The sequence below is a fragment of the Lygodium microphyllum genome, chromosome 6, assembly GCF_053477565.2.
Source record: "Lygodium microphyllum isolate KBCC chromosome 6, Lygodium_microphyllum_v1.1.10, whole genome shotgun sequence".
NCBI classification, from domain to species: domain Eukaryota; kingdom Viridiplantae; phylum Streptophyta; class Polypodiopsida; order Schizaeales; family Lygodiaceae; genus Lygodium; species Lygodium microphyllum.
Window position 1 is genome coordinate 5,230,895 of NC_141140.1, and position 24,393 is coordinate 5,255,287.

A 24,393-nucleotide genomic window follows, 5' to 3' on the forward strand; every position below is an offset into this window, starting at 1 on the left:
AAATGCTATTGCAAACTTGCATGAGTTGGATCTAGCAAATGTTCTATATGGAGTCAAACTAGATGTGAGCTTGCTACAAATAATACAATTGTCACCTAAAGTTTGCAATGAATTCAAGAAAGTCACAAAAGTATATTATGTTTTAGAAATTGCTAGTACAAAGCGAGTGGGTAGTGAATGGTAGGAACATGTGGAGAAGCACTACCCTAAAGTTTAGGCATATGTTGATGGCATCTTGATAGAAAATGTTGTGGTAGACCTGAGCTTGGCTCTATCTAAACATTGTGATCAATGTAATGGTCTCATGAAATTTGTACTCTAGCTCGATGAGTATCAAATTGTGAGGGATAAAAAGCTAGAACGGGCCACCATCACCCTGATGAATAGGGCACTTGATGCAACAATTTCAAAGTACAATCCAAAATGGTTCAGTGTCCAGTCCAAGAACAATATATTCTCTCTAGGGTTCTTTGAGATGATCAATATATTTTAAATTGAAAGTTTACTTATACTAATACGGTTGTTGGGTCACATGCTTATAATATGTGTGTATTTTAGGTTATGTCTAAGAAATTTGAAACCTTGCATTAGATTTTCCAAATACAAATGTACCCCAAATCATTAGTGAGTAAAGGAATGTAAGAATTTTGGACGGGAAGGATTTGGAAGATTCAAAGTAGAATGGTATCGAGCACATGATTTGAAAACCCTAAAGTGCATGTATAATGTCCCAAAAGAGGAGCCAATTCAAAGAGCTTCTGCCCTAATGAAAAAGGTAATCAATTGTACATGTAGTCAAAATGTCTATGTTTTCTCTTGATGTATGTGACAATGGATCGATTGCATCTATTCTTCATTTTTCAAAATATCATAAGCAAGAATTGTTTTTCTTGTTTTTGGTTTTAATATTGTCTTACTCATTCTCTCGCATTCATGACATGATCTACACTAGAGATTGACATCGTTACGCACATTTGACCACATATGTCCTGTAGTTAAAAATTTTTGAAGAGTTATTTTGTAGGAATAATGTCCTCCACATACTCCCACATGATTATTTTCAAGAATATGATATATTTCCTCCATCCAAGGTACTATTCTCAAAATCAAATCCACTTCTCTTGCTCTATACAAAGGAAAATCTAGTTTAATAGCAACTACTTGACACATTGCTTCTTGGGCTGCATTATGAGCTTTCTAATTCTCTTTCTTGGGTATGTATTTCAAACTCCAAGCCTCAAATAGATTTAAATCTCTTCAAATTCTATTACACAATCCTTTTAAGTTTAGGATTCTTGATTTTTTAGACTCCGAGAATCTATTTTACTAAAAGTAGAGCATGTCCTCTAATCCTCAATCTTTGAATTCCTATCCTTTGACAAAGTAAGATAGTTCCTTGCAATGTTGCATATTCAGCTTCATTGTTACTAGTTGCCTCAAGTTCAACAATTTCTTTACTTATCAACTTATCAAGTGGAACATCAACTAAAATCTCTTTTGATGATGCTTGATGTAATTTTCGATATCATCCATTGAAGTACATCAAAAACGAGTATTCAATCTTTGGTTTCACTTCTTTATCTCCAAATTTTCTTTTTAGCAAGAATCAATTGCCCCTATAAGTCAAAAGATCTACTATTGTAGCTCAAGTTGAATCTTTAACTTGAAATTTATATTTAAATTCCTCAATCTCAACAATCCATTTTCTAGCTCTCCTCAAAAGGTTTGGGTTATTTACTAATCATGGCAATAGTGTATAGCTTGTCAAAATTGTAAAGGGTTCTAGTAGTAAAAACCTCCTCAACTTTCTACAATTACATATTATACTAATCATTTTCAAGAATGTTGGGAGCTTTCTGTGGGATTATAGCATAGGAAAGAGAGACACTATAGGGCATGGATGGGTTTGAAGAAGGTAGGCAAGATGGAGACACTTTAGCCATAGATGAGCTTTGATTATCTCATGCTCCTTGGGTCCTATCCACTAAAGTGGAGTACATGATGAAGCAAATTATCAAGTCTATCTATATGCTGAAGGGTACAATATGGTCTCTCAAACTCACATTTTTTAAAGATGACCAAATAATATGACTAAAATCCAATGATTGGCACACTATATGCCAAGTTTGGCCTAGCCTTGATAGTAACTATACAACCAATATTTCGGTGAGCTCCATGCCCGTTCAAAGTCTGGCTTGGGGGCGAACATAATAATCGGATATATGGCACGGGAGACTTCCAATTTACTTGAGGACAATAAGGGTACATACATGAAGCTCCTGGATTTGAGGACAATAAGGGTACATAATCGGATATATGGCACGGGAGACTTCCAATTTACTTGAGGACAATAAGGGTACATACATGAAGCTTCATTCAGGCAGGCGGATTTTTGAGACGTCTGTGCGGAACACAAAGCTAAGCTGGCGTTGCTGATTATTGTAATACCTATACGGAGAGCCATTAGTGCACAAGATATCAGGCGATTACGATCAGAGCTCCGAGCTGTATGTTACATCTTGAATGCCCAGCTGGAAGGTGGCCTTGATGGAGTCAAGGGTGGTGTCGTCGAGGAAGAAGGTCTTGCGGAGGACGGCATTGGGGATGTTGGGCGTGAAGAGGGAGCTGGCTACCAGTTGGAAGCCCGGCTGTTGGCTGTTGAGGGCCACGACAGCGTGGGCGGCGCCAGAGCCGACGTTGAGCTGGAAGTGCAGGAGGCCGCGTGGGAAGATCATGACGTCGCCTGGGCTGAGGACCTTGGCGAAGAGCTTGTTAGAGGTATCCACGAAGGCGCAGTAGAGGTTGCCAGACAGCACGAAGATGATCTCGCTGGCCCTGGGGTGCGTGTGGGGCACGATCACCCCGCCCGGCGCAAAGTCCAGGCGCGCTACCGACAGCCCCAGTGTGTTCAGGCCCGGAAACTGCTCCACAAGCTGATTGCATACCCATCAGAGACCCGCCTACATATATATATAACTTTCCTCGCACGGGCGAGTACTCCCCGCCTACAAGCTTTCTCATCCTCTTGTCTTTACCGCTCACTGTTACCTTGCCCGATGATCACAAAATGATAACCCGTCTTTCGTTCTTTCCACGCCAAAGCTTCTGACTCCAAACAAGGCTGGGACATAAGCTTTCTCACTCCTTGCAGACGCTTTGATGAGCTGTTTTTCCGTAGTGTGACTCTTTACATGCACACATTTACGTGATCGACTGTATACTTGCCCCTTCGCTATGACGTTTCCATGAGATTGCCTGTCAACCGTGCACAATCAGACTCCCTCTTTTTGATGTCGACGCACTCCGACACTACAAGTCTAGCTGCTGGAGAGCTCCCACCCGCCACGCTTCCACGCCAACGTAGCCTACACCCTCGAGTCATTCAGTTAAACGTTATACTCATGTGGAACTAATATACGTTCGAGTTAGCGCTCAAGTAAACTAGATTCACACACTGCTTCAACCGGGATCGTTAGTCCTTACGGGAACACAATAATTTCCTAATGAGTGAAGCCCAACCTTGGACCTTAGCCACAATAGGTGAACAAAATTTTTGGTGGACGTGTGTTCACTCTAAGTAATTGGAAGCTTCAATCTGGCCGTCAACAATCTCATACAATGGTGAACTCCCTAAACTACCTAGTGCGCATGACAAAATCTAGAGACTCTGCACTTTGAATAAGTAATTTACATGCCCTTGCCTTGAGCAATGTTGAAGGACTATTGGTTTGTAACTGGTTCACAACATTGAAATTGGAATCTCATATGTATGGCTTGATATGGGGCTCCCAGGGTGACAACTAGAACTTTTGAATACTTAATTTGGATTACAATTCTCTTTATGTAGCCAGGGAAAGCCATGGTTTTGAAATGGTAGTGTTTTACAACTATTTGTGCATCCTTACCCTTATAGATTGAATCTCTTGTTTCAAAGAGCAATGGCTTAACATTGTCTCAATATATCTCTATTGAAAAGTGACAATTCATATGAGCTTGACATGGGACTTTGAAGATGATAGCTACACGTTGTGGGCACAATTCGATGCATGTAGTAGAGAGTTTTCTACATGGAGACATTTCTCTATAGTTAATTTAAACTCAAATCTAGTGCAAAGCAGAGAGTTTTCTACATGGAAACTACATTCAAACATCGTATTTTGACCTATGTGAGTGTCTTGTGTTTCTAGAATGGTATGAGAGTCCAAGTCTTATTAGTTTCTAATGCAACCATCTCCTCATCTATTGTTGCATTCCAATGATCATGACCAACAACATTGTCAAAAGAATTGGGCTCAACATCCTCAATCACCTTTATCATATAAACATAATGGTGAGCTATATAACCTTCAAAACTAAATATTTTAAAGAGGAAATTCGATCCTGCTAGACCTACATACCACTAGATCACTTAGTGGAGCCTTTACATTACCATGTGCTGTTTGTACACCTAGTGTCCAAACTGAAGAAACACCAAGCTTATCATCCCAACTCTTTGAACAACTGGAATCTCCATCAAATCTCAAATGACTAACTGTAGATGTATCATTATCATTCACCACTTTCTTCTTCCCTTTCTCTTTACTTGCAATACTTGTAGATATACTTAAAGATGTGGGGCTATTCCTTAGTCTCTCCTTAAACTTCTAGACCAAGGGCTAACTATAGATGTAATATGAGATTATGTTTTTGGTCCACTAAGAGATTGTGATTCTTGCTTTTGTTTCTCCATATAACTATCACAATCCTGACTATCATCCAATGCACCACCGCTAGATGCATACCAATTTGTCATCTCATAAAAAATAACATATTTGCTTACTTCCAACTCACCTGTGACAGGGTTGTAACAATGATACCCTTTTGCTCTAAAGAGTATCCAATAAAACTACATTTTTTAGTCTTTTAATCAACTTTCCTTTATAGCTCATTTGGCATATCAATATATGTAATAAAACCAAACACTTTTAAGTTTGACACATTGAACTTCTTACGCGTAAAGCATTCTTCGAGGATCATTCCACCCACTATAAGTGTGGGAGTTCTATTCATAATATAGATAGAAATATGAACAACTTCAAAATAAAAATATTGACCAATTCTTTTTGGCCATCAATACCCCTGCAACTTTTGCAATATGTCCATTTTTTGTTTTTGCAATCCCATTTTTCTGTGGGATATACTTGTAAGTAAGTTGTCTCTTTATCCCATGCGACCTTAAAAAGTCACTCAAATCATTAGAGAGATACTCTCCCTTTCCATATAATCTCAAACACTTTACTTTCAAGCATGTCTTTGTTTTAATAATAGCCTTGGAAGTTTTGAAGTTCTTAAATACATCACTTTTTTTCTTTATGAAATATAACCATAGCTTTCTTGAACAATCATCAATTATAAATGTGACAAATTATTTGCTAACACTAAGAGATACGTTTTGTGTAGGCTCCAAAACATCTATATGCACAACATCAAGTATATTCCTGCTCACATGTGAAAAACGTTGTCTTGCTTACTTAGCAAATTTGCATGCTTCACATGCTTTATGAAATTTTGCAACTCTAAAGGTAGGAAACCCTATAATAACTGACCCTTTAGAGTACATTAATTTGAGCCTTTACATGCTTCACATGCTTTATGAAATATTGCAACTCTAAAGATAGGCAACCCTATAATAACTGACCCTTTAGACTACATTAATTTGAGCCTTTGCATATTTGCATGTCTAATACATTTATGTCATATTTCAATGTCTACAACCACTTTTTTTTTCTATACACAAGTGTATTTATAGCAAGAATTAGAGCATCTAAAATGAACATGTGGCTAACTCTACTTCCTTTTGTGACCAACCTATACTTATCATTAAGATCTTTAATAAAGGAGCCTTTTGCATGAATTTGACTTTGCAACACTTGCTCTACAATTTGACCAAGAAACACTAAATTCTTTATGATGGATGGCACATGTAATACATCTGATAGATTATTTGTTTTATCATCAGGCAAGGACAAGGAAGCTTTTCCAATGTGTGAGTTGGGTTGCATGAATCATCACTCATCTTCACATAACCTAGATTTTGTAAATCCTACATCTCTCCAAACCATTAAGTATGACTAGTTATATGATTAGATGCACCTAAATAAACATATCATATATCATCATGTGTTTCCTTTCGTGTAAGAGCATTCATCACATATTGCATAACAAATAGGCAGTCATTTTCGTCTTCATTATGTCGTGAACATGATGTATAACTTGCTTGATGGTGCAATTTATCACTACATATATCATTCTTATTAGTATAATAATGGATTGCAATATGACATGTTTTGCCACAATAATAAATATCAAAATTTTCAGAGCCTCTACTCTACCATCCAGCTCTTCCTCTAGAGCTCTCATGTTTTAGTCATTCATGTAAATTTTCTATAGGATATGCTGTATTGAGTTGCTCTAATTACATATAGTGGCAACAATCCTTTTATGGGATTTCTCAGGGTTGGGTGACTCGTGGCCTTTCTATGTTTGTTGACTAAAGTTAAGGTTGTGTGAGGGTTGGGTGACTAGTGGCCTTTCTACATTTGTTGACTAAAGTGAAGGTCTCTTTCCTCTTTTCAAAACTTGTGGAGTATACCAATAATATATGAGAGAGACCATACCTCTCAAATATCCTTTCGCCACTTGAAGTTGGAAAGTTTGGGATTGAAAAATGTTTTCTAAGAAGAATTTTTGGAGTCTTCAATCTCATAGATCCAAATCTGGATCATGTAGAATATAAGTCCCATTCAATTGATTGATCTTCACTACTAATTATGACTCGCATTTTTATTGATAGTTGGAAAATACCACCATGTTTGCCAAGATTTAGCTCCATTAAGAAGGCATTGTAAAAGTAGCACCAAGATGAACACCCATTTCTATACCCTTTTGTGGGAGCTTTTGCTCAACCACCAAGACCCACGGACCGCTTATTGTTTCAAGCGTTCCAAGCGAGCTCTAATGGCTATCTCTCACCTAGCCTACGCGGCGTCGATCCTACAAGTGTAGTGCGCTTACCTTGATGCTGATATGAGTTGCCTTCTCTTTCGCACACGTTGGTAGCTCCACGATCCTTGATGCTAGCTCAAGCATCCTCAAGCCTCCTCCATCTCCAAGCTCCATCCACCATAGCCGCGCGCGCAAGAGAAGAGAAGAGAAGAGAAGAGAAGAGAAGAAGAGAAGAGGAGATGGTGAATAGCTTGACCCCCTTGATCCCTCACTCCCACACACTCACTCTCTTACACTCTCACACTCCCTCTCTCAAGAGCACACACAAGCAAGGAGAAGAGAAGAAGAGAGCTCTTGTTAGCAGCACACCAAAGAATGAGCTTCCATTCACTTTTTGAACTTTATATACAAGCCCTAAAATCCCATGGGCACCCATCCCCTTTTTTTTACATGACCGGCCATTGTGGTAAGGTCCTTTCTCTATTTCCCTCTTCTAGCCTTATGCCTCTAGCCTACACCCGTCTAATACTTTACAATTGGCACAGGAGGGAGCCTGGCGCTCTTTTGCACGAGATTTTGGAGTTTTTTGAGGTGCCTTTCATTTAAAATTACACTTTTGGTCCCAGCTTAGCTTTAGAGGCTGCCTGCATGTCTTTGCTCTTTTTCCATCCTCTTCTCGCTTTTTCATTCATTTTTTCGCCTTCTTGACTTGGGGTTAACATTACCTCCCTCCGAGATGAGTGCTAGTCCCATGGCACTCTTGGTTGTTGTTGGGATTTAATAGGCAACTAGCAAAATAGTCGTGTGAGGGTAGGGCCACGTGTAAACTTGGGTGCTCGTGGAAGCTTGGTAATGAGGTTTGTTAGAGAAGCCAAATGGATAGCAAGTGGATGACGGGGGCCTCTGAAGTCAGTGGTTTGTTGCCTTTGTGATGCCTGGAAGAAAAAGCTGTGATGCTCTACCTAAGGGGGGCATCTATCTTATTGTGTTAAAAAATAAATATAAATAGTATTTGTAATGTGTCCACCTTTTGCGTGTAGGACACGTCTTAGCAGCCCATCGGAAAGAGGGTCTAGAAAGCTCCACCCGGCACTCCCATGGAATGTTACAGGGTTTGCGATCTAGGTCTTTCTGAGTCTGCCATGTAGTGGAAGTATTCCGGCCGTTCCCACTTAGGACCGACCTGAATCAGGGTTTTCCTAGTGGTCAAACTCCTAGAACGGTAGCTAGCATCGAATCCCAGGCGAAGTACTTTATGCAGAAACGGTAGGGTCGAAGCGGATTCATGCTGCACTTGGTTCAAGGAGAATGGAAAACGAGAGGGATGCAAAGCTTGACCTCTCTGCCCATCAAGCATAGTCCCATTCCGTTCCCCTAAAACAATATAAATCGGAATTCTAGTAACGTAAACTCTGGGTCAGTGCCCTTGCTATTCATTCCGTTTGAGAAGAGCTTCTTGCTGTCCATTTCGATTGAGAAAAGTTTCCAGCCAAACGGGACCACCCATCCGTAGGACAGACCCATGGCCACATCCACCGCACTTTCCTTAGGGTTGCTTTAGTTGTCTAATTACCTACCACAATTAGTTGGACACGCATAAAACAGCTTCCTTAATTAGCCAGTTAGACACCGGTTCCTTCACATAATCTTAGCACTTGACATAGAAAAACAATGTCAAACAAGTTCCTCTTCAATAATTATCTTATTTATCTTTGGAATACATCCATATAATCCAGCCTGTAGGCTAATCCATAATCTGCTCGAAGGCTATCCATAATCCGCTCAAAGGCTATCCAGCAATCCACTAGGATTATTAATCCAAGATTCCGCCCGTAGACTAGTATGCGGGCCTCGAGATCCAATCCCGAGTCGCGTTAGCCTCTTGTGCAGGGCCCGGAAGGCAAGGGATTTACGGCCAGAGCCCCTTGGCACCCAAGCGTCCTCCTGCTCCAAGTAGTGCCCAATGGAGAGACCTATCACGGCGGGTTTAGTCCACGTTCTCGGTGCAACTAACAACCCCCTTGGTTAGGGTCAGGCAGACAATTGGGGGTAACTGATGCTGTCTCTCCCTTCAGGCCTTCAACCTGAAGCATTAATTAACTTTTCATCATTTAGTTCCTTGAGCAAACAATGCAAACAGTGCTCCTAAATTGTTACAAGCACAATCAATCCAGTGATTATTTATTTGGCCAACTGCTAAAGAGTGAATCCTTATCTCCGAATGCATCCAGCATTCGATCCGGGATCAATTGCAACTTGGCAAGATTCCCAAGGGTTTGTTTGTTTACCCTTTTGTCCTTGGTAGAAACCCTAGATCGTTATTTGCATGAGCATCCAATTGACCCAACATTCCGTGAATGTGGGTAGGACCTTTGGGTTTGAGGGCTTCGACTTGGTGTCCAAGTACGATACTTGGCTGCATTTCTAACGTGCCAAGCCCTAGCTAGTACTTGAGGTTTTTATCGAATTCGCTAGTTATGCCTATACGAAACCCTAACGGTTATAATACCACAAATGATTTGGGTAAATTGACCTACTTGTCTTATGACAAGGACGATTCTTTCCTAGAGATGATAAACTTGATCTAAAGTAGAAAAATAATTGCAAAATGTCACAATACATGTAAACATGCGATTCATTGCTTCTACGCACCACAAGATCTGCAATAGCCCTATCTTTTCTTGCTAAAGACAAAATGCATGATAATTTGAAGAATAACTTACATAGGGCCTACTAGGATTTACATCGAGGAATAATGCCTACAACCTTTTGTCTAAGTATTTGAATTTCATGCTTTGATAAGGCATGCCATCTTTTTTAAATGCAACTCGATGAAATGAAATTTACGAATATGTAACATGCAACCCTTAGATACAACAACATCGTAAATGAAGTTCATGCAACACTAAGTCTAGTGTTTATTTAATGCATTTTCAAGCATATTTTTCCATGCAACTTACAAGATTGGGGTTCATTTTCATGCCATGCAATGGAAGTTAACAATTTCCTCATTCAAATCATAGTGAAGGGAGTTATTGACTAAATGCAAGATACCCCTTTCCTTTACTGCCAATGCACTTAACAATTTCCTCTTTAACCCTAGGCAATATGCATTTTAGGCTTTCACTTTGAAAATGCATGACAAGGTAATTTGCGACTAAGTTCATAGGGCGAGTAAGTGCTTTTCATTCATAACTTTGGAGATGCATGATATGCACAAATCCTTTATCTATCGTTCAAATAGATAATTTATCAAATGTACTTTTATCACTATCCATGAATTAATGATAACGTAGAATGCATTTTCCTATGGAATTAAGCGTACTTAAAACATCTCTTCATGTGGAAATAAATTCGTGGAACTTGGATTTATGGATCCGCGGTGATATCCACGTATAAGTTCGGGGAAGAACCTCCCGCAAGTAGGCCTTGCGACTTCTTGGGAGCCATCGTAGGCGTGTTTACTGACACCGCAGATTCCCTCTAGCCTTTCGCTCTCTGAGACGCGGCCTAGAGGTCGATACCTTCTCCTCACGTAAGAGTTGGAGTTTATCGAGCCCGGTTTTAAATCCAGGGAAGGCCACGTAAGAACAAGGCCTATGTCCCTTATCCTTAGAAGCTTCTTAAAGAAGCTTCTGGACTGAACAAAAACGACGTGGAAGGGCCCCAATGATTGGGGTGGGGTAAAGATTGTCGAGGGGGTGATTAGGATGATGGCAGGGAGGCGATTATGGTGACTGCAGCAGCAGGCGTATGAGGGCGGTGTCTTCCTGGTGGTGGCATCTCCAGCACGGTGTCTTCACGGCGGCCTTCTCCTCCTTCCCCATGTCCCCCACTAAGGGGTGTTTATATAGGCTTAAGGGGGGGGGAGAGTCTCCACACACATGGAGCCCCCCATGCTTCCCTCCTCACCCATGCATCTCCACCTCTCTTACTTCATCTCTCACTCCCTCTCCTCTAGCCATGCATTGGTTGGGGGAAAGGGATAATAATAAAAAAATTTACCTATTTTTTAACCACTATCCATTTTTCCCCTTCCAAAAGGGTGTTTCCCCACGGGTTTTTACGGTCTTCAACCCCGGGCTCGATTTCACAATGCGGAGGCCTCATCTTTGCATGTGCGGGGTACGGATTAAGCTGCCAGTAATTACGATGCGGGAGATAACCTTGCACAGGTTTTACGCAGCGTGCAGGGAGTCAGGTTTAATAATTATTTTTTGAGTGGAAATATTACATTCTCTCCCCCTTGGAGAAATCGAGATGTCCTCATCTCAATAGGAATTGGGGGTATTGTTGGTTGAGAGTACTTTCATCTATCTAAGTGGCATCCTCCTCGGGATAATCTTTCCACTGGACGAGACATTCTCTCAAGGTTTTGGATCTTAATTGTCTCTCCCTAACATCTAAGATCCTGTCAAGCCGTAGTAGCTGAAGGACTCCTTGGCTAGGCATTACAACTTGTTGGTCATCAAGTACATGGTTAGGATTAGGTACATACTTCTTCAGTAGGCTGATACGGAATACATTATGAACCTTTAGGCTCTCAGGGAGTTGCAATCTGTAAGCATTGGGTCCTAGGCACCTGAGGATCTTGTAGGGTCCACAATACCTTGGACTTAGCTTCTTGCAATCTCCTAAGGATAGGGAACTCTTCTTTGGGCGTACGCGAATGAAGACCATGTTTCCTTCCTCGAAGGTTCTATCTTGATGTTTCAAATCTGCATATGCCTTCTGCCTGTCCTTGGCGGCTTGGATGTCTTGTCTTATTGACTTCATTTGGTCATCCATATCTTCTAGCATTTGCCTTGAAGCTTCAATCATCAAGGTTGGATTCGAGAAGTTTAAAGGACTTCGACAGTCATGCCCATACAATGCTTGAAAAGGGGTCATCTGAATGCTTTGTTGATAAGAAGCATTGTAGGAAAACTCAACCAGTGGCAAGTATTGAATCCACCTTTTTGGTTCACGGCAGCAGTGTGCCCTTAGCATATCCTCAATGACTTGGTTGACTCGCTCCGTTTGACCATCGGTTTGGGGATGGTAAACTGTACTAAAACGGAGTTGAGTCCCAATAGCTTCAAAGATAGCTCTCCAGAAGTGTGATGTGAAGAGAGAATCACGATCACTAATGATTCTTCTAGGCAACCCATGTAGCTTGAATATCTCCTTGATGAACAACCTTGCAATGTCTGAGGCTTTATAGTTTGTCCTAATAGGAATAAGGTGTGCAACCTTAGTAAGCATATCAACCACAATCATAATGGAGTTGTATCCTCCCTGAACTTGCAGTAGGCCAACAACAAAGTCCATACTGATGAATTTCCATTTCATTTGGGGAATGTCAAGTGGTTGCAACTTTCCTAGCATTTTGACATGTTCAACCTTAATACATTGGCAAGACAAACACTCAGTGACATATTTGAGAACATCACCTTCAAGCCTCACCCAATAGTAGCTCTTTTTGACTGCATTGGGGGTCTTGGCATAGCCAGGATGTCCTGTGAAGGGGGAATCATGAGCTTCCCAAAGTATCTTTTGCTTGAGTGACTGGCTTGGCGGTATACATAATCTCGTTCTATAGTAGACAAGTCCACTATTGATAGAGAATTCTTGATACTTAGCCTATAGCTTCAGGTCTTGATCCTTGATAGGGATCTCCCTTAGCATCTTTTGATAGGTTGGGTCATGGCAAGCTTCTTCTCTAGCTAGCTCAAGTATCAGGTTGTTTGGCATGGATACCTTGGTGGCTAGAGATCTAGCTGTTGATGGGTTTTGCAAGATTAGAGAATTAAGGAATGCCTTGCGACTAAGTGCATCGACAACTACATTCTCCTTTCCAGACCGGTATTTGATTTCAAAATCATACTCCTCCAACACTTCAATTCATCGACGTTGCCTCATGTTGAGTTCGTTCTGGGTAAAGATCCACTTGAGACTTTTATGATTCGTCATTAGGGTAGACTTGTTACCCAACAGGTAGTGTCTCCAAAGCTTTAGAGCATGGATGACAACTAATAGCTCTAAATCATGGGTAGCATAATTCCTCTCATGGCTCTTCAGTTTCCTTGAAGAGTATGCTACAGGATGACCTTCTTGCATAAGCACACATCCTAGGGCAAGTGTGCTAGCATCAGTTTTACTACTTCGAATGTATTTCTTTGACTGTTGTTGGTATTGGCCATTCTAGAACATCTCTGACTTTGGCCGAATCCACTGAGATTCCTTCCGCTGACACGATGAATCCCAGATATTCAATCCGACATTTGAAGAATGCACACTTCTTCATCTTGGCATAAAGCTTGTGTGCCCTCATTGTCTCAAGGACAATCCGAAGCTGGGGTTCATGATCTTCTTCCTATTTGGAGTAGACTAAGGTATCGTCAAAGAAGACGAGTACGAAGTCATCAAGATATGGCCTAAAGATATCCAGCATTAACCTATTGAAGGTGGCAGTTGCATTCGTAAGCCCGAATGACATGACTAGGAACTCAAAGTGTCCATATCTTGTGTTGAATGCCGTCTTTGGGATATCTTCTTCCTTGATTCTTATATCTGATAGTATCCAGACCTGAGATCAATCTTGGAGAAGATCTTCGCACCTTGAAGATGGTCAAGAAGTTCATCTATTCTTGGAATAGGGTACTTGTTCTTAATGGTTGATTGATTCAACCCTCTGTAATCAATACACAGCCGAAGCGTTCCATCTTTCTTCTTCTGGAACAGCACTGGAGCTCCCCATGGCGAAGTGCTAGGACAGATGTAGCCTTGATCTAACAGTTGCTTGAGTTGCTCCTTCAGCTCAATCGCTTCCGAGATGGACATTCTATAAGGCCTATTTGCAATTGGCGCAGCTCCCGGTACTTGATCTCATGATCAACTTTCCTTTGAGGTGGAAGTTCTGTTAGCTCTTCGGGAAATATGTCTGCGTACTCCTTTAGCCATGAAGGTTCTTCAATAGACTCCTGATTCCAATCTATCTTATTAAGCTTAATCAAGTAGACAGGTAGTCCCTTTCTAACTCCCTTTATAATCCGAGATGCTTTGGCCAATTGAATTTTTGGCTTTCGAGTCTCTCCTTGAGTTTGACCAATTCCCCTTCGGAGTTTCGAAAGAAAACTTGACCCTTTCCACAATGAATGTGGGCGTCATTAGGTTTAAGCCAATCCATTCTGAGCAAACACTCATGGATACCTAGGTTTATGACCCTGAATCTGACCAAAGTCGACTTTCCTCCCAGAAAGAATTCCACCTTAGCAGTTTGCATGGTACAAGTGACCTCACGACCATTTGCTAATTCCACAAGCAAGGTAGGTGCTTCTATTGTGGCTATTCCTAATCTTCTTGCACAAGCTGGTGAGATAAAGGAATACACACTGCCACAATCAATCAAGGTTTTGAAGCCTTTACCTTGATAGCGAATCACCGAAAATTGGCGATTCGGGTCTTTCTTGTGAAGGGCAGCATGGACTGTTGCCCTCTCAAAATCTGCTTCCATGGTCGGGTCTTCTTCTTTGCACATTTTCCTGTTGGCAACACAGGCGGTGTCGAAGGGTTTTCGAAAGCAAAGTCGCGACCACAGAGGACCTTGACTAATTTCAAGATAGAAGATCAATCAAGCAAGGTCATGATTTAATTTGAAAGAAGGTCACCTCAATATCAAATAATGGCGCTATAATCAACTTGTTCAACATCAATAGCTTCAGCTTCATAAAGGAAACAAATCTGATTTAGAAACTGGCTGCTCAAAAACTGAAGTCCTTCACTCCGCTTGTTGCAGTCCTCAATTGGCTCCCCTCAACTCTGCACCCCTTAGCATTAGCTTCAGCTCCTCCTTGAAAAAAATTCTTTTTAGTTCCTTTCATAGGCATGAGCAAACAAGTTGTTTTTGATTTCTTGTCAATCTTGAACTCTGGTTATAAGAGGATGAACAGGCCCATCTGCAGTTTTGCTCCAAGGGTAACTATTATTGTAATCGAAGAGAAGCACTTCAATGCCATGCAAAGCACAGTCCACAACATATCGAGGATTGTCATCAATCAAGATTTGAGACCCTGTATATCTGCAAATCTTTGTAGTTTAAAGGAATAAAAGGAGTTTCACATTCAATCTTGATTTGGATCGCAGTCTGAACCAAAAATCTATAGGCATTGTACCAATTTGGCATGTAACAGGTATCGACTAAGTATTGTGTATATATTTGAGCCAAAGGATCAAATACAGACTAGATTTCAAGATGGTAGCAAGGAGTGCCTATTGCTGTGTTTACTTAGTTGTATCTCCAGCATTGGGCAGGACCAACAGAGCTAGGATGTATCTACCAACTTAAATCAAGCACTTCGCTGTAGCATTGCTACACTCTGATACACAAAAGAACATAAACCAGAGTGTCAACTATTTGCTTGCTCAGTCGCTTCGAATTCTGATCGTGTCCCATGCAATAAATCATAGACTTCTCGAATACTCGAGCCTTTTTGAACCATGCCGATGGCTCTCTGGACAAGGTGTTTCAAGGCTCTTTGCACCAGGCTGTTCTTCTCTTTCGCTTGCTCAATAGTCTCATAAGTCCGGTCCTTGTATTCTCCAGTTTTCCCTGCAATAGTATCCTTCGCACTCTGCATTGTCTCAGATGTCTTCTCTTTTTCTTGCTGCCCAGTCTCGTAAGCCCGATCCTTCGCCTACTCTGCAGTCTGGGCCACTGAATCTTTTTTCCTCAGCAGCTTTCTCCTTCATTCCTTGCTTTTTCTTCCCCTTTTTGAGCTTCCTTCCACCATAATCCCCCCAAAAGCTTCTCCCACAGTAATTCAAAAAGCTTCTCCCACAGTAATTCAAAAAGCTTCTCCCCACAGTAATTCAAAAAGCTTCTCCCACCGTAATTCAAAAAGCTTCTCGATCTGATCAAAGACTCTCTCCCATGCTTTTCTTCACAATCCTCTATTTTTTCTTCCCCCCATGCGGCCTATAATAAGCCCCCCTTTTTTACCAGAAAAGCGGGCCAATTTCAACATATGCTGTAGCAAGTGCATTCCAAGAGACGACATCTCGGAATGGAAGCTTTTCAATCACATGGTATGATTCAGCAAATGATGAACATTTGCCATACAAATCCACTAGTGCATTGCCTACATAAGCTCTGTTTCCGAACCCCTTTTTGTTATCTCATTATGTAACTGTTGTCTTGTCTCTATTATGAGAAGTGTATGTTCAAATTGTGCAGACATACCACAATCAGCTATTACCGCAGTCCAATTGTCATCCCATAATTCATCTTCAATGCTCCCCATTGTCAACATTGGCTCTATAGTGAATGTCTGACCAACCACCATACGTCCAGGATTGTTATTATCGAAAGTGTAGTATTGTAGGAGAAGAATGAACATTCAAAGAGGCTCTTGACACAAGTCTGTAAATCGGTGTAGTTGGTGTAGAGCAAACGCCAACAACTGTTTCCAAAGAATTCTACCAAGGATTTACATCCTCTTCAATGAGACGATCGTTGTGCATGGTGTTCTTTAGAGACAAACTTTTTTTTGTTTGATGTTTAATTCATCCTCAAAATTCAGGGAGCAAAGCTTGCTACAGCCCACACAACACCAGGCATCATTGTGGTTTAGGTGCAGGTGCCTTTTCTAGACTCTCAGCTTGACATACTTATATCAACCAAAAACTGCTTATCACCCTCACTATACTCAACATATGCTGAAACCATGTTGTGCCATGTCATTGAATTGTGCTCTGACAACCCATTGAACACATTCTCTGCTTCCTCCATATCTCCATACATAATATATATAGTCAGAAGACCATTACAGACAGAAATGTCTACACTATAACCCATCCTAGAGGCATCAGCATGCAATGCCTTTTCAATCTCCAATACGTCCATGGCTTTCTAGTCAGGATATGGCTCACCTTTCTTCAAAAGGGTGTTGCATGCCTGAAGGCATTAGACAAATGTTGCCTTGCAAGGAATACAACCTTCTGCTTGCATTTGTTTGTAGCACCATAAACTGCTTTCCACTGGACCCTGCTCAACATAGGCTGAAAGCATCCCATCATGCCCAACATTGTTGAAAGAGGATCTATCAGGTGCAACCCCAGCTGAAAGGAAAGGCGGTAAAAGACCCCTCTCTCTACTATACTGACCACGCAGAACAAAAATGCAAACACAATGACTAAGTATGCACAAAGTAATAAATGTCACACACACAAATTTTTGGTGGATTCCACATCTCGGATGCACAGCAGTACGACAATAGTTCTTCCTCTGCCTCGGGTGGTGGCTCCTTGGCTACGGGTGGTTCCTTGGAAAGGTCCTTGTCGTTGTCCCCTACCAACTTTGGGACATTGCCTTTTGAAATGATGGGGCTTGTTGCAATGGAAGCAACGAAGATTACGGGCATTACCATGGGTAGGAACAAAGTTATTGACATTGTTGGTCCTCTCTTTCTTCCTTTGTCCCCAGTTTTGATCTTGAACTCTCTTTGCTTGGGACCTATATACTCCTTTGTTCTGATCATTATAAGACGAAGTCTTGTTACTTCTTGGCGTGGCCTGCACCTCCTTAATTATGGGCGCAGCTCGAATGAGTGCATCCTGAATATTTGTTGGGCGCATTGATTCGAGGTAGGTATTCACAGGTGGGTTTAATCCAGCACAAAACTTTGATACCTGTTGTGTCATATCCATTTGTGGCACATACTTCAGAAGAGAGATGAACTTTGAGTAGTATGTGTCAAGAGTCAAACCCAGCTGTTTCAACTCATAGAACTCATTCATCTTTTGTGTGCGATACGTAGGTGGTAAGTATCTTCCTTGCATAGCTTTTTTCAACTTTTCCCAGGTAATGGACCCTTCCGAGATCCCTTGGTCTCTGCCCCATTGCTTCCACCAAAGTCTGGCTTCGTCGATGAGCTTCAACTTGGCGAGCATTGCCTGGTTGGCGAGTGCCGTACCAGTCGCTTCAAAGTAATCTTCCATGGACTCTATCCAAATCTCAGCATCAGCTTGGACATTCCTTCCTTTTCCATCAAATTCTGGTGGCTTGATCTGCTTGAGAAGAAACTTCTTCTCCTGAATCACGGCCGTACTTGGTGTAGGGGTCGGACTAGGAATCTGTACCTGGGGTTGTGCCTGGGCATTGAGATTCTTAACGTTAACAACTCGCTAAACGTTTCTTACATTACATATTATGCCCAACTCAGCTTTCAGCCAAGAAACCTAATCACTTAACTTTTTATCAATACTCATAGACAAGACAATCATTGATAAAAAGAAGTCTTATTTCATTCATATGGGCATAGCCCTTTTGGAGTATAATATTTCTTGGGATGGTAGAGCAAGCTGATACATTAATTATTTGGGGAGAATAAGGTTGTGTTACATTTAGCTACGGGAACTAGGTAATAGTATGGATTTGGTTCATGGATCTTCAGGAATCGACAAGTCATCCGAAGATTACGGTATCCTTTCCTTTGGTACCCATTCTTCTCGTAGTGTCCCGACACCTTGATCCTGTCGGGGGGATTATGCAGGTCACTTCCACGTACACATATGTGTTTAGCTCGACCTTTCGACCTTTGACATGTAAAGTTGTGTTTACGTGAGCCTCAACAAAGATGAACAGCTTTACGATCTTCAAGTCCTCCAACCATTTGATTCTCTTTAGGTTGGTTTGAAGGTAACCGGTGGGCAGCTATGTAATAAATTCCCGAATCACCCGTCCATATCCATTCCACGTACAGAGGCGATGGATTGTAAATGCGGTCTAGGATGTTCATCATATCGATCCTTCATCAATAATCCGGGGCATGCATCGCGGTCATAAACATGAGATGGAACACCATGAATCTATTCCATGCCTCATAACTCTACAAGACAGCATCGATAAGTAAGGAAATGTTCCTAAGAATAACATTTGTTTTAATTCTTCTTATTAAGTTTTCTTATAAAGACAAATCCTTTGTTGGTTCGCTCTGATACCAACTGTAACGTGTCCACCTGTTGTGTGTACGACACATCTTAGCAGCTCATCGGAAAGAGGGTCTAGAAAGCTCCGTCCGGCACTCCCATGGAATGTTACGAGGTCTGCGATCTAGGTCTTTTCGAGTCTACCACCCGTAGCGGAAGTATTCTGGCTGTTCCCACTTAGGACCGACCTGAATCAAGGTTTTCCTAGTGGTCAAACTTCTAGAACGACAGCTAGCATCAAACCCCAGGTGAACTACTTTATGCAAAAACATTAGGGTCGAAGCGGATTCATGCTGCACTTGGTTCAAGGAGAATGGGAAACAAGAGGGATTTAAAGCTCGACCTCTCTTCCCATCAGGCATAGTCCCATTCTGTTCCCCTAAAAGTATAGCATAAATGGGGATTCTAGTAACCTAAACTCTGGGTCAGCGCCCTTGCTATTCATTTCGTTTGAGAAGAGCTCCTTGCTATCCATTTTGATTGAGAAAAGTTCCCGGCCAACCGGGACCACCCATCCATAGGACGGACCCATGACCACATTCACCGCACTTTCCTCACAGATGCATTAGTTGTCTAATTACCTACCACAATTAGTTGGACACGCATAAAATAGCTTCCTTAATTAGCTAGTTAGACATCGGTTCTTTCACGTAATCTTAGAACTTGACATAGAAAAACAACGCCAAACAAGTTCATTTTCAATAGGTTATCTTACTTATCTTTGGAATACATCCATATAATCCAGCCCGTAGGCTAATCCATAATCCGCCCGAAGGCTATCTATAATCCGCTCGAAGACTATCCAGCAATCCACAAGGATTACTAATCCAAGATTCCGCTCCTAGACTAGTATGCGGGCCTCGAGATCCAATCCCGAGTCGCGTTTGCCTCTTGTGCAGGGCATGAAAGGCAAGGGATCTATGGCCAGACCCCCCCTGGCACCCAAGCGTCCTCTTGCTCCAAGTAGTGCCCAATGGAGAGACCTCTCATGGCAGGTTCGGTCCACATTCCCGGCGCGGCTAACAACCCCCTTGGTTAGGGTCAGGCAGACAGTTGGGGGTAACTGATGCTGCCTCTCCCTTCAGGCCTTCAACCTGAAGCATTAATTAACTTTTTATCTTTTAGTTCCTTGAGTAAACAATGCAAACTGTGCTCCTAAACTATTACAAGCACAATCAATCCAGTGGTCATTTATTTGGCCAACTGCTAAAGAGTGAATCCTTATCTCCGAATGCATCCAGCATTTGATTCGGGATCAATTGCGACTTGGCAAGATCCCTTGGGTTAGGGCCGTACCCTATTAACCCATCTTAACCAACACCTTAGGTTTCATAAATTAAAACAGCGAATCCTGGCGACCATTTCTCTCTAACTTGATTGATCCTTTGCTTACGAGGCAAATACATAACTTATCTTAACTTGGGAAATCAGCCCAAGAAAGGTGACGCAACAGGATGTCTACTCATCCTCCTGCAAGTTAGACTTACGCTAAAACCTACCAACCTCATTCCAAGGAATGACAAATTTATCTTGTGGATAGACCACAAAGTTGTGTGACGTTGCAACTTGTTGCACAAGTGTTGCACCTAACTCATGGGATCATCTCACCCATTGAACGGCGTTTCCTTATCAAGGACTTTTCTTTAGACAATATGCAGGGATTAGGGCGTCTTCTTACCCAACCCAATCCTAATTGTACTAGGCCGGTCCTAGGGTTTCCAAATTCAATCCGAGTTTTAGCATTAGGTCCTTAGTGTAGAAACCCTAGATTGTTATTTGCATGAGCGTCCAATTTACCCAACATTCCGTGAATGTGGGTAGGACCTTTGGGTTTGAGGGCTTCAATTTGGCATCCAAGTACGATACTTGGCTGCATTTCTAATGTGCCAAGCCCTACTAGTACTTGAGGTTTTTATTGAATCGGCTAGTTATGCCTACACGAAACCCTAACGGTTATAATACCAAAAATGATTTGGGTAAATTGACCTACTTGTCTTACGACAAGGACGAATCTTTCCTAGAGATGATAAACTTGATCTAAAGTAGAAAAATAGTTGCAAAATGTCACAATACATGTAAACATGTGATTCATTGCTTCTATGCACCACAAGATCCGCAATAGCCCTATCTTTTCTTGCTAAAGTCAAAATGCATGATAATTTGAAGAATAACTTACATAGGGCCTACTAGGATTTACATCGAGGAATAATACCTACAACCTTTTGTCTAAGTATTTGAATTTCATGCTTTGATAAGCCATGCAATCTTCTCTAAATGCAACTCGATGAAATGAAATTTACGAATATGTAACATGTGACCCTTAGATACAACAACATCGTAAATGAAATTCATGCAACACTAAGGCTAGTGTTTATTTAATCCATTTCCAAGCATCTTTTTCCATGCAATTTACAAGAGCGGGGTTCATTTTCATGCCTTGCAACGAAAGTTAACAATTTCCTCATGCGAATCATAACGAAGGGATTTATTGACTAAATGCAAGATACTCCTTTCCTTCATGGCCAATGCACGTAACAATTTCCTCTTTAAACCTAGGCAATATGCGTTCTAGGCTTTCACTTTGAAAATGCACGACAAGGCAATTTTTTACTAAGTTCATAGGGCGAGTAAGTGCTTTTCATTCATAACTTTGGAGATGCATGATATGCACAAATCCTCTGTCTATCGTTCAAAAAGATAATTTATCAAATATACTTTTATCACTACCCTTGAATTAACGATAACGTAGAATGCATTTTCCGTGTGGAATTAAGTGTACTTAAAACATCTCTTCATGTGGAAATAAATAATTCGTGGAACCTGGATTTGTGGATCCGCGGTGATATCCACGTGTAAGTTCGGGGAAGGACCTCCTACAGGTGAACCTTGTGACTTCTTGGGAGCCATCGTAGGCGTGATTACTGACCTTGTGGATTCCCTCTAGCCTTTACTCTCGCTCTCCGAGACGGCCTGGAGGTCAATACCTTCTCCTCGCGTAAGAGTTGGAGTTTATCGAGCCCGGTTTTAAACCCGGGGAAGGCCACGTAAGAACAAGGCCTATATCCCTTATCGTTAGAAGCTTCTTAAAGAAGCTTCTGACTGAACAGAAATGACATGGAAGGGCCCCAATGATTGGGGAGGGGTAAAGATTGTCGACAGGGGTGATTGGGACGATGTTAGGGAGGCGATTATGGCGGTGGCAACAAGCGTATGAGGGCAGTGTCTTCCTGGCGGTGGCATCTCCAGCATGGCGGCTTCACGACGATGTTCTCCTCCATCCCCATATCCCCCACTAAGGGGTGTTTATATAGGCTTAAGGGAGGGGAGAGTCTCCACACACGTGGAGCCCCCCCATGCTTCCCTCCTCACCCATGCATCTCCACCTCTCTTACCTCATCTCTCACTCCCTCTCCTCCAGCCATGCATCGGCTGGGGGAAAGGGATAATAATAAAAAAATTTGCCTATTTTTTAACCACTATCCATTTTGCCCCTTCCAAAAGGGTGTTTCCCCGCGGGTTTTCAGGGTCCTCAACCCCAGCTCGATTTCACAATGTGGAGGCCTCATCTTTGCACGTGCAGGGTAAGGATTAAGCTGCCGGTAATTATGATGCGGGAGATAACCTTGCACAGGTTTTACGCGGCGTGCAGGGAGTCAGGTTTAATAATATTTTTTTGAGTGGAAATATTACAGTATTACACTAGTAGAACGACAGCCAATGCCTAATTCTCCTTGTCTCATTTAGGCGGAGAAGGGGGTCGGATGGATTTGCTAAAAAATTGATAGCTTTGCATGTATCCTTTCAGATTCATGCGGATGTGGAGGGAGGTGGTGGAGAGAAAAGGATGATTGCATCTAGTGAACTAGCTATTTTTTATATCTTCTAGGAGAGCTAGGCAAAAAGAGGGGAGGAGGCTAGCCCTCATCATCAGACGAGCCATGGCACAACTTTCGATGGTGTTAGGGCCAAAGAAGAGGGGAGGCAAGCCATGTTCTTGTGGGGTCAGGTCCTGCTTAAGTAATAACTTAAGTAGCCTAAGATAATTACATGTAGTTACAAAGGATGGATTGGGGCATGAAGAGAAATCCACGAGGAAACGCATCATGGAATCATCTAGGCTTCCCGAGTTGAAGAGGAGGGAATGTTCAAAGGAGGTAGCATTAGAGTTGTAGATGATAAGAAAATCATAACGCCCATGGAGAGTGGCAACAAAATCCACACCTACCCTAGGAGGGTACGTCATGAACATGGGGCTGTTTCTCTCATAGGGTAGGGTGTTACAAAAAGCCATCCAGGCACGCATGCTGATGTCGCACACCCGCCTTCTCCAAAGGGGTTGGCAGTTATATCCCTGTACAGTATGTGGTACTTCAAATACCTTGTTTTGCCAAACTCAGCTTCTTCATATCCCCAAAGAGAGGGGATCCTGTCCCTTTCCTCGAGCCACTTCTCTCCCTGTCGGCTGCCAGTAATCACCTCCTCCATCACCTTCAGCTGTAGGACCCTCCGCAAGCTGTTGGGCATGAGGAAGCTGAAGGTGAATGGGTCTTTTTCTCTTTCTTGCCGCTCCCAAACTACCAACTCTACATGGAATCTAGTGGGGATGTCATCAAGGCACGGTGGGAGAGGTGCGGACGGCTACACAACTGGTTTGGCTCTTAATTTCTTTCTAGTTTCTTCGACTAACTTTCTCCATCTTTCCCTGAGTGGGGCTTGTCTCTCTGCAGATGGACCAACGTTTTGTTGCTCTTGGAAATGTGACGAGGGCGGTTGTGGGATCACCTCTTCTCTGAATCTCCCCATATCAAATTCAAGCTCAGCCTCCTCCCCTTGCTGGTCTTCTTGTGCTCCTTCTTCAAATCCCATTGCATCAATTTCTTGGAACACCATATTGGGGAATATGGGAATTTCCCATAAGTTTGGGACACGTGGTCAAATCTTTGGATTTGTCGTAATTTGAACACTATAACTCCAAATTGAGCGGTCTATAGCTCAATAGATTCCATTTTTCAAGCTCTTTCCAATGATAGGTCACATCATATGGTTTTGAGAAACTTATGGGCATGTTATCTGGGTGCTACCTTTTTAGTATTCAAAAAATGGGAATTGGGAGCTTCCCAAACTCACTAATATTGTGTTCTGGGGGGTTAGGTTGGCCAATAGCAGGTACTTTCGTTGCTCTTCTAGGCTCAGCCTAACCTCCATAGGTTGGGGTGGCATCTACAGCCCTACGTGCAGAGCTCTGCGTGCAATGTTGAGTTATTTCTATATCACCTCCAATGACTCCTTTCCCTTTGGGCGAGATGTGCCCATTAGTGTGTTAATGAAGGCCTTTTGCTAGGCATTGAAGGTTGTCTGGGCGGCTTCTGCTTTACTCTCTGCGAGGATTTTTTATTTCTCCACCAAAACAAGGCACCGTGCGAGTGTCTTCACTCTTTTGTT